We start from the raw sequence: 12,192 nt of genomic DNA, 5'->3' as shown, positions 1-12,192 counted from the left end.
TGAATGCTGCAAAGTTTGCTGCCTTGTACAGCTGCTTCTACACCGGAGAATGACTTGTGACACCAGTGTGGTTTTAGCAGGGCTGCTCTGCTGGCTGGAAGGGGCAGGAGCAGGCCCAGGAGAGGGACTTCTCTCTGGAAGATGTGGATTCAAGTCTATGCTATAGCCTCCAGGTCCTGGGCAAAGGGTTTAATTGTACTGTTGTTTGGCTGCCTGCCTGTGCAAGAGGGAAAATAACTGCTCCCAGCTCCACAGAGCCGCTTTGAAGATGAGTACATTGCCAAGCAGCAGGGCTCGTATCAGCACACCTGAGTCTGGAGGCTGCTTGAAGGTGGACAAGTCTTGGTGGTCTGATCTCTGCATGATCCCCTTTAGAGCTCATTTACATGGGCGATCTCTGCTTCCAGCACCAGCTCCCCTTTGGCATGTGGGAACTGCTGTACTGAACAAAAGGCTCCTGTGATTTTTACATGCTGGTGATTGCTCTAGCAATTAAACAGAACAGGTTGCAGGTCTGTTTGGCTCCCAGCTGCTGGCTCACCAGCCTTTTGGAATAGCTCACAACACCCTGGAAGTCCTTTGGAGGCATTGCCCATGTGAATACAGGAATTGCAGCACTTTTCTTTGAGTACTTGGAGGCAAAAAATAGCAAAATTGAGTGGTAATCATACAAATTAACTCTCTGCTCACTGAAGGCTTGAAAACTAAGTCTGGAGTATGTGTGCTGGAGTGACTCCTTGTGACAACTGCACAAAGAAATGCTACCAGTGATGGGTCACACAGTGACAATACAGCACAAGGCTCCTTTGGCAGGAACGGGGGCAGATGCATGACCCTGAGAGCCATCTAGGAGCTCAGAGCGATTCTCCCTTGCATTGTGGCATCAGACAGCCCTGGGACCTGGCACATCCCATGCTGCACACAGGCCTCCTTAACGCTGGTGTTGTTCTGGGACCTGATGCTCTTGGGACCCAGGAGACACCAAGAAGCAGGGACAGCACCTGGGCGAGCAGAAGCGTAGGACCAGTGGGACGGTGGTGCCCTGGCGTGGTGGGTCTCTATGCTGAGCTGTGACCCCAACCAGCGCAGGAATATCTGCTACCTTCCTCCTGAAGCATAAATGCCCTGCTTTTTCCTTTTCCTGTCTTTTGGGATTTCTCTGTCTGTCTGTCTGCCTCTGTGATGGGCTGTTACTGATGTTATTGTGAATCTCGTGCCTTCTTCTCGTGTCTTGAAAGGAGGAGTGTTTCTTGTGCTCCGAGTCAGAGTTTCTGGTGTGAGTCTTTTTTTTTTTTTTTAATTACTATTTATGTGTGCAATGTGGAATTTAGAAGAGACAGACCTATTAAAAGAATTGCACTCAGCAAGCATTGGGCCTGCCTGCTCTTTCAGTCTACCAATGCACCCTCCCTTTTCCCAAGGCCGTGTGTGTGTTCCTCACGACTGGATGCATTCATTTGGCCTCATGCTCCACACTCACCTGCTTGATTTTCTAGCCAGCACAACTGACTGCAAGGAAAAAGTATCCTTAAAAGTTTGTGTTACCTGTTCTGACTTCAGCTTCTCTGGCCGGGGAAGAGTGGGCCAGGTTATTTTAGCTGCTCCTCTCCAGTCCTGGGTATGGGAGGTGTTTCGTTTATGGTGTGGGAAGAGGTAGAAGCTGTATCTGCATGTCTGGGTGTAGGGCTGCTGCCTTCACCTTTCTGGGCTCCTGGGTTTAGCCCAACATTGTCTCTTGGAGATGAGGCAAGGAAAGAGAGCACAGCAAGAATAAAGAGGATTTGAGAGCCTTGCAAATTCATCCTGTCGAAGGGCTTCTCTCCAATGTGCAGCCAAGTGATCTGAAACCAGAGGAAATCTCTCTGTGCCAGGCAGCCTGGCTGGTTAAAGGCCTGGGAAATGAGCTGGCTAAGAAGGCTGCGCTGACAGTGTGTGTAAAATGAGAACCCGCTCCCTTCAGAGAGGATTTATTTTGGCCTTTGGAAAGTACTTTCCGGAGGGGCTTTTCTCTTTTAAAAGTGGGAGCAGAGAGAAAAGCACAGGGTTTGCTGAGCTGCTGCTGCTGCTCTCCTGAACCCATCCAGGTCCCATTCCTGCTGCAGCACTTGCCCAGCACCCACCCCGACCATGAGCTTTTCTCTCTACCTGGAAGAATAAAGCAGAAACGTAACGTGGAATCTAACTAGCTTTTCCTGGTTCTCAGCCCAATTTTATATAATCGTAGGATATCCCAAGTTGGAAAGGACCCACAAGAACCATCCAGTCCAACTCCTGGGTCTGCAAATTTTTTCATGACCAGTTTAATGCCTTTTATCCTTGTGCCAGTGGTGTCTTCAAACTGAGATACCTCCAGGCAATTTCTACCCCTGAAACATTTTATATTTGTTGCAGATTTCCGGGAGCCTCCCTGTGATTAGGCTGAGCTGGACAGCCTCTTCTGTCCTTCCCTCCATGAAAAGTTGGCCGTTCCCTAGGAACCCTCACCTCCCTCTCTGGCCCATTGCTCTGATTTTGGCTCGGGAGCTCCATGAATGCTCATGAACTGCCACACATTTGCAGGACTCACAAAGCCCACAGCAAACTTACAAACCTGCCGGGTCCCTCTTGGGCAAGAAGTAGGACATTTTTCTCTGGACAAGTACTGGAAGAGGAAAAAAACTCCATGAAAATGCAGAAATATCCATAAAAATGCGAAGTCTCCATTTGCAAAGTCCCTCTTAAATATGTAACTGAGCTTTTATCCCATTAGTCTGCAGTGAGCCCATAGCAAATGTGCTCAACTTAGAGGCTGAAAGGCTGCTTTTCTCCAGCTGCCAAATGCTGTCAGCATCCATGGGAGAGACCCTCAGACACGGGCACCTGCCCCACTGCCACCCCTGTGGAGCCCCAGGGAGGAGGGGACCAGGGCTCAGGCTGCAGCAGGCAGCTGGGCTGTTGGGGTTAGTCGGTGGGGATTGTTCCTTACAGGCTTGTTTCCACAGCTCTGTTCAGGCTAATTTACAACATCCGTGGAGAGGAGATTTTGCCGTTTCTATCAGCAGATCTCCTGCTACTTGCAATCACAGTCAGCCTCTCGCTGTGGGACCCGCACACGCTGACATGGCTTTGAGTTCTCAGAGCACAGAGGGTGCCAGGGCTGGCAGGGCAGATTACATTTTTCAGGGCATCCTTGAATATAAAGAGTCCCCAGGAGTTTTTCCAGGGAGCAAATTTTCATCAGAAAAAAAATGACTTCTTGAAATTGGCCTGCCCTGAAAAGACACTGGCTTGTGATGCTTTTGCCAGGTAAAAAATAGCCCGAGTTCCAGATGAAATTTCTGATCCAGACACTTGAGAATTTCTTTACTACCCGATCCTCTAGGCAACCCCTAAAATAAGATAGTGCCGGGCTCTGCCTCGACATGGGGACCAAACTTCTAGGGTAGCTTTGGGGCTGTGGTCCCTTCCCAGACCCACTGCTCCCTTCAGGTTCCAAGAGGCAGATCTCTCTACACCAGTGCTTTTAATAAGCCGTGCCTCCAGGGACCTGTATACGCTTCCAAAGCCATCGCAGGGGGCCTCTCCTGCTGAAATCTTTGCCTGGGTTTCTGGCTTTAACCTGCTGCGCCAGGGAACAGAGCTTTGCATGCAGCTCTCTGGCCTGGTGCCAGAGGCATATCTGACGAAGTTTGCTATAAAGTCAGGGAAATTATTTCTCTTGCTGGCACACGAGGCAGAAAAGACACTTCTCTTAGAGACAAACCTCCTCCATTGTTATCTCAGTATGAGAAATCGGGATGATCTATGGTTTATCTCCTTATCTCCAGCTGAGCCAGGCAAACACGATGCTGGATCTGGGAGCCGTTCCCCTCTCCCTCCGCCAGCGGCCGGTGCTTTAGCCAGCTGAGGGGCCACATCCAACCCTCAGTTGATGGCTGTGGAGCCCCTCGTTCAGGGCAGCAGTCCCCGAGATGCTGGGGAAGGGAAGCAGGGACGAGCTCTCTCTGCAAGAGATGGAGAAACAATCCTGCTCGTTTTGTTTTCCTGGCATGATGCATTTCTCCAGCGCAACACTGAATTTCCCCAGAGCTCCAAGGCACGTATATTTTCATGTGGCCTCATTAAAAACATGACTTTGAGTCTTAAACTCGCATTTGTTCTAAAGATGCGCTGTCTGCCGGGAGAATTAATTCCTCTGACTGAAGTCACCTCCCTGGAAGTGCTGCTGTTGTCTTCGATTTCATGGCTGAGATGATCACTCTTCTCCAACACCCAAGAATAACAAGATTAGGGAATTTGTGGCAGTGAAGGCAAGGAGGAGGGGTTGGCTAAAAAAAGAGAAGATAAATTGAATTTTCCTTTTAAAAGAAAAAGAAATGGCTATTTCGGGGAAAGTTTTGCTTTTGGGAAATAATAGCAGGGAAAGCTATGCCGAAGCCAAGTCAGGTGAAAGCTGTCAGGTGCTTTGTCCTGTTCTGTTCATCTACAATGCTTCATGACTCTTACGTATGCCGTGTATAGCTAATTTGGGAAATATTAAACCCAGGCCCAAGAACTAGATATCAGTGATAAAATGAGTGTAAATTGGCAGAAATTCATGTGAAATGCCTAGCTGGTGTAATGCTGGTGTGCTGCAGCTGAATAACAGCCAACCTCTGCTCGTCAGGTCCGGCCAGGGCTTTTTTGGGGGGAGAAGATGTGCAGCAGTGTGTGGGGTTCTGGGGTAAAACTCTGCCACCTGGGAGGTGAGTGCAGCCACTGGGGAAAATGAATTCAAAGGGTTTGGGCCATGCTTGGACGTGACTGTGCTGGAGACAGCAGCACCCAGAGGCGGTGGTTTGCATCCATCGCCAGCGAGGGGCTGGGCGTCCCTCTGGCACTGTGCAAGAGCAAAGGAAACCCAGGGATGTGGGTCAAAAATGAGGCATTTTCTGGATGATTTGGGAAAGTTGGAGGAGGGGGCCAGGAGGAAGACAGAAACTTGATGGTTTGGGGTTGCAGGAGCAGGCTGAAACCATGGATGCCAAGAGTTTGCAAATCTGGAATGGGGATATTCTGAAATGTGGGTGATTTGCTGCACAGGTAGCATGTATGTGTATGTGTGTGCACATCACACCGCTGCTGTCACATCCCAAAGGAGCCCCAGGCTGACTTTCCCCTGCGGGGCAGGGCAGGAGATGCCCCCCCGGGAGGGACAGCTGCTAAAAGGGAAGGCTCCTCTCCCTTGACACCAGCAGCACTTCAGCAGGGCTAACGCTCGCACCATCATTAGGCTTAATGCTTCTGTTATTTGTGCTGTCAATTCTCTTAATGGCGCTCCAGCAGCATGGAGTGGAGTGAGTCACGGCCGTAATTATTAACCAGGCTCTGGCGCTGAGCAGGCAGCCGAGGTGCAACTCGCAACAGCCCTGGTCGATGCGGATGGAGCACGTTCCTTAATGAGCAGGTGCAAAGTGCATTCACCGGGAGAGACAAGGAAAAAGACCATCCGGTGTGAAATATTTGGCCTTGTTATCCCCCTGAAATACGTAACTGCAGGTGGAGGCAGAGGATGGTGCAAGGGGCTCACCTCGTCCTCCCCACATCCCTGTGGTTTTAAGAGCCCTTCGGACACAGGCCCCCGGGGTTTTGTGACATGGGGAAGTGGCCAGGAGCTGGGGCCTGAGAGCCTGAGCAGGAACAAGCAGCAACAGGGTGGGAGAAGGGAGTCAGCACTCCCATCTTCGAGCAGCAGCTGCCTGGAACAGCAATTACAGACCCTGCCGAGCCAGCACGGCTCCGGGAGGGCCAGGGGACCTGACGTGACCGCTTGGCATTTGGCAGGCACGGATCTTTGTCAGTAAAAGAGCAGAGCCTGGAGTGATAAGGGCAGAGATTTCTCTTCTTTTACGCTCCGTGAGGCAGAGCTGGAGGAGGGTGGCAGTGACGGGATCGAGGTTCATCTGTACCCTGCCAGGAGTGACAGCATGACGGACGGACAGACGTGATGCCAGGAGCAGAGCTGGCAGGCAGCACCCCAGAGGGTGACACAGCCTTCCCCAGCCCTCCCCGAGCCTGCTTTGTGGGGTCGGGAGGGAAAATCAGGGGGAGCTGCTGCTGCCGGACGGGCAGAAGGAGGAGGCTCAAGGGCTCTGCCTGCCATTTGCAGCCTTCCACCCTTAAACAAAGCCACGCAAAACCCTCTAATAGCCTTCAATCATTTTCCAATTAATTCCCCTCACTCCAGAGCCTTGTTTAAGGCTTATGGGCTTGAATCTATTTCCACAAAGACCATTTGCTGCTCCAGAAGGTGGAAATTAGGAGGTAGCAATGAGAAAAAAAAAAAAGACCAGTCTTGAGGGTGCACTGCTCACTTTGGCTGCTGTACTAAGCAAGTAAGAAGAGAAACAGGTTTGCTTCTTTGGTCTAATTTCAGATTCTTTTTCTCCCAGCTTCCAGGGGATGTGTACATTCCCTGTGCTGGACTCCTGTAGTTTCTTCTTCTTTCCTGCACTTGCTGAAAAAACAACCACTGAAACTCTTGCAGAAAAAAAAAAAAAAAAAAAAAAAGTAGTTGAAACCAAGAACTTCTGCCAAAATATTATTGCCAAGGAGCCAACACATTTTAACAGGACCAGCTTAAGTGAAAATTTCTGGGCAGGCTTTGAATTAGGCTTCACATTTGAGCTTCACAGCCTATTGGTACTGCAGTAGTAACTGTACTCCGAAATGGCAATAGGATCTGTACAGGCTCCTCAGATTGTTTCCATTCAGACTGATGCCTCCAGCTCCCCCAGAAGGCAAGTTCCACAGCAGCAAATAAATAAATAAAAATAAAAAATCTCTACATTCTGGGCTCTAATTAACTCCCTGCAGCAAGAGCCACTTGGGTCGTAATGGGTGAGTGGCTTTCAGCTATGCTGTTTATCAGCTCCCTGGATGTAATCAGAGGCAGTTTGATCTAATTAGATGGCAGCAGCACAGGGCAGTGCCATACATCCTGCGGGCAGCAGCACTCGGGAGGAGCAGGAGACGCAATGCTGAGAAAGTGCTGCCTTCCCCTCAGGATATAATGTCATCCTCCCTTCAGTTCCCATGACTAAGGGGAAAGTTCTTGATGCCTCAGAAAGCTCTTCAGTGGCTGCCAAGGGCTGAGCCTTTAACTCTGCTACTTGCCATGGGGCTATCCCAACATCTCTTCCAGCCTGCTTTAAGGTGCTGAGATACTTTCATGTACCCATATGTGCTGCTCTGCAGCTGCTGTCCTGCAGCCACAGGGGCTTCCTGCTTTACTGCCTCCATGTGCGCTACCGGGGCATCCTGGTGCCCTCTGTCCCCTCAGCCTCTTTCGGTACTTCTGCTCAATGCACACTTGGAAGGATGCTGGTCGTTTCACTTCTTACAAAGAAGTAGAAGACGCCCATGAATGAAGATGGTATGCAGCCTTCCTTTGGTTTTCACTGGGCTCCAGACAAGGAGAGGCAGTGCCACGCTTGTCCCAGAGGAGAGCGAAGAGCTTGGACTGGTAACAAAGAGCTTGGACTGAACCAGCAAGGGCATCCTAGGCATGGCATGGTCATCACGGTCTGTAGAAAATTAATATTAAATTAGAGTATTAAAATTAGAATATTAAAAGAAATTAAGTCTTGTGCTGCCTCGTGCAATTTCCCTTCTTCTGGTAAAAAAAAAAAATAAATAAATTGGCCACCTTGCTGCATGTCTCATTTTAGGCTTGGAGGGGCTGTCTCCATCCTACCTTGTGCTGTTGGGCACTGTGCAAGCACGTGCCCATGCAGACAGGCTGGCCCTCCCCAGAGCCGCCTGGTTAATGCAGGATCCATCTACATCTTTTTTTATGAATTTGTGTATTCTTCAGCAGAAAGGCTGTGAGTTACTGCCTGATCCATTTTTTCTGTTCAGCAGGTTACAAGGGCCTGGTTAAATAGAAAAATATATGCATAATGAAAGGTGACTTTCCACTCAGGCACAGATGGAGACTGGAAATGCCAGGCAGAAAGATAAGAGCTTTTACATCAGTGCATGCAAAGCTTTATGCCCCGAGCTATGTGTTTATATAAAATCATCATCAAGCCATAAACGTATCTGGAAGCTGACAGTCTGCATCAGACTTCCCAGTAAGGAGACACCGTCCAGGTGAATCCCGGCTGTGTGGTAGGTGGGCTTTATCCAGAACACCATGGTGATCGATGGAGATGTGCAAACATCAGGAGTGCAGTCTGCCTGAGTGAGGAGGGGCCGGAAACAAGTGGCTTGTGCTTGATGGGTGCCAGAGATCCAACCCTGAGCAAACAGGAGCTGCCAGAGCGAGGAGACACTGGGTGCTGCTGGAGGTGCACTAGAGGAGAGGCAGTGGGCACAGCAGAGGGCCTGGGGTCGGGATCAAGGCTGGGGATTTCCAGAAGCCTGGAAATAAGGTGACTGAGGAACTGACACACTGATGGCTTCTCTGGAGTATTTTCCACTGCCTGTGATACATCACATGGAAAGGGTACCCAGAGAGGACTGGACAGAAGGACGGATGCTGTGTTGCTGCTGTGGCAGCTCCCCCAGAGAAGGCAAAGCAGCAACACGTTGGTGTTTGACAGGAAGAGCCAGCACTGAACACGGGGCTCATTTCCCACCAAACTGCTGCTTTTCCCTTGAAAAAAACACATTTTTGCTGCCAGCTGAGCTTGGGCATGTCCCAGTGCGTCCCCTTCTGTCCTCTGGATCCTTCTCCCCTCCCCAGAGCTCTGGGGTCCAGCAGTGAGCCAGAGCTGCTCTCTCACACACTTATTATTATTATTTTTTCCCGTTTCTCTTTCAGCTGGATCAGCCAGTCTAATAAAAGATATTGCCTCTCCCTATAAACCTTTCCTCTAGAGACTCAACCACGCCGAGGTTGCTATAACAACTCCCGAGCCCTTACCAGCGAGAAGCGGAGGGAAGAGGAGCTGGGAAGACTGGGAGGGAGCTCAGCAGAGAGCCCCCAACACGTTATCCCTGCGAGGGGCAGGATGCTGTGAAACGGCAGAGAACCACGGCGCAGGAGCATTTCTGGGGGAGGAGGAGAGCTGCCTTCAAGCCCTGCTAAGGGTTTGCCACAGGACCCTCTCCACCATGCCCACAGGGCAGGTCTCCTGTGTGGAAATTTGCCTTGTTTGGGTGAAAAACCACACGTGGCTCCTGCACAGAGCTGCACAGGGTCGGCACTGCTGGGCTTCACCTCCCCAGCTGCTGGGGGCTTGCTCACAGGGCTGAAATTCCCATCCCGTTCCCATCAGAGCAGCAATGGGTGCTGCGTGCCCCTGTCAGCAGCTGGCTGGGGGAGGTCCCGCCTTCCCACTGAAGCAGCAGGTGAGGGCTGCTGTGCTCTATTTTGGGCTGAAAAGAGCCAAGAATGGCTCAGGTGAGGGAGAGGAGGGGAAAACTGCCAGCAGGAGCATGCTCATGCTAGGAAATAGAAATGTATAAGCAGGCTAAAAGTGGCGGGGAGCTTATCTGGGGTAGTTATAGATACCTACAGGCAGAGCACTCGTCTCCAGCCTCTTCTGTTCTTTTCAGTTGATTGCAAATGCCACAGTGAAGCTCTTCTAACTCTATCAGCTAGGGGTTTATTCGAACCAAATCTTCATTTTTCCCTCCCAAGTTATGGATTAGAGGCTCTGAATTGTTAAACAGCTGAGGATTGCCAAGAATAGGGGGTTTGTTAAGCGTTCTGAGAGCTGGGCATTAGAGAAAGTTAAATTATTATTCTCGGATCCACTGCAGAGCTGAATATTTATGGCTCAATCTCGTTTTCCAGAGTCTCATCATTTCTTATGTCAACTGTACTTTATAGAAATGTCCACAGGGAAGGAATTGACTTTTGTCTCGGGCCCAAACTAAACAAGCTCAGGCAGTGATTATTTGGAGTTTGAAACAGTCGGATAATTTAATCTCAACATCTATTGATCCCCTTCTGCACTGGAATCCTATGGCTAGACATCTGCAAGGCAATTAATAGCCTCGAGTACAAATTCATTACCGATTTATCAATAGCTGCTGAGTTTTAGACAAAAAAAAAAAAAAAAATTGTCTTTTAATCTGCTTACTTTGGGGTAAAAAAATAAAATAAAACAATAATGCAGTTTCACACAGCTGAAGGTAAATCTGAGGCCATGAGGAAGCTGCTCCCTGCTGCTGGCGTGGCTTGGAAAGCCAGCCCACTTCAGCCCAAGGGGTGCCTGACTGGGGCAGAAGGGGGGAAATCTTTCAACAGAAATATTGATACTTCCCTCAAAAAACAAAACAAAACAAAACAAAAAACAGATTTTAAAAATCAAAAATAAAGTTACAAATTGAAAAGTTTCAACCAAAAACCCAACAGCGATGTCCAGCACTGCCGCCCCCGGTCCCTGCCCTGCTCTGCAGGCAGCTGCTCTCGGCAGCCTCAGAAGTGATTCCCGGACTGGGTAATTAATTGTCACAATCTGTTAATGAGGTTTCCAGTGTACTCTGTGGGCCATCTGGACAAAAGATGATTTGCAAGGAAGACTGCAATGTGTCCCTGCCTTTTATATTCGATAATGATTAAATATGGGCTAATTACGTGGAGGGACAACCCGGTTACAAAGAGCTGGGGCTCACAGTGATGGATCTAGCATCAGTCAGTAGGAAATCTGTGTCTGTATGGCAAGCCAGAGCCTACTGTGGGCTTGGCTGGGCCGTGCTGACCCAGACAAAATTTGAGGAGCAGCAGGGATGCTGAGATGCAGGGAGGCTGCAGGACCAGCCCAGTGGATGCTTTGCCCTTGCCAGCAGCTCCCCAGCAGCTCCCCTGCCAAAATTTGGCCCATACTTCACCACCGTGGTTGGAAATCTATAAGGCAGATGATTTTCAGTTTTTTACAAGCATTGCAGTCCATCAGCTCTTAATGCAATAACTGCCAGGTGTCTGGGAGATTGTTTGAATGGAGACAAGAAGTATTCCTGCATGGGGGGGAAAAATGGTGAGAAGAGACAGAACCACACGAATCCAGAGAAAAGTCTTCTCTTGCCCCCCTTCCTTCCCTCAGCCCCCAAATAATGTGATATTCAGCTCATCCCCATTCGTCAGAGCTCATTTCCCTTGCAAGGAAATAAAAAGTGCTCAGCTCCAATTTATGCAGCAGGGGGATACGTGAGTGTCTGGAATGGAATCAGCTCAGTCAATCATGTGCAATGTAAACCCTCTGTGAAAATACCCCAGATCCACTTTGCAAAATGACTCCATTAAATGACAAAACAATATGCATGCACTCATAAGGAAGTAAGAGATTAAACAAAGACCTAGAGCTTATAATCATTACTGCTCTAGGGTACAAATAAAATGTGGTGATAGAAGTCTGCCTGATGTGTATTTTAGCAGTTTTTGCAGGTTTTTCCCAATTCCCTTTCCTAGTTAATATTTCAAATTTGTTTGTACGCAGAATGATTACAAAAAAACATCCTTTTCTTCTTACCAGTGCAAGTGTAGGCCGTCAGAGGAGGCATCTGCATCCGTCAGCCACCCGAGAACAATTGGCTGCAGAATGATGGGACCCCTAATTACCCTCTATTTATTGCCTCTAAACAACAAGGCTTCTTCTAAAATATCTGAGCTGAGCAACCTTGCTCCCACTGGTAAGCACTCCAGTTTAGTACTTACATGTAAAAGTTCTCATTGATACTGTTTTAATGTCAAAATGTTTAGCTGCAGAGGAAAAGTCTCAGCAGACTTTTGGCAGACCAGGCCAGGGTACCGCGATTTTCCAGCAGTAAGGACATTCATTGACCTGAACCACAGTCCTGAGGTCTTTAGATTAGTGAGACTTCTGGGGGCTTGGTGCCTTCGGGAGCATCAGCTTTGTGTTAAACAGCACCTACAGGAGGCGAAGCAAATGCAGTTGTTTCTGCACACCTCAGGCTCTGGCTTTGCCTCCCTTGTTCACCAGGTGCAAGCCCCTGCCATGGAGTGCCCAAACACGCACAGCAAATACACACTCTACACTTGTGTACGCTGCAGCTCTAATGCCTATTTTTTACTCCCCTAATTCTCTCCAGGCTTCCTATTAAAGCAATAGGGATGCTTAATATGGGGGTTGATAATTCTTTAAGGGGTCGAGATATCTGAAATGAGCACCCTTCCCTGGGAAACCAGCACTTTGAGTTCATTGCTGTTTCTTCCCACTCTGCTGAGAATGAATGGTCTTTTATTTATAGGCAAGACACAAA

This window comes from Oxyura jamaicensis, chromosome 8, assembly GCF_011077185.1.
Source record: "Oxyura jamaicensis isolate SHBP4307 breed ruddy duck chromosome 8, BPBGC_Ojam_1.0, whole genome shotgun sequence".
Lineage (NCBI taxonomy): Eukaryota > Metazoa > Chordata > Aves > Anseriformes > Anatidae > Oxyura > Oxyura jamaicensis.
The sequence above is the reverse complement of the archived record's forward strand: the minus strand, read 5'-3'. Positions refer to the sequence as shown.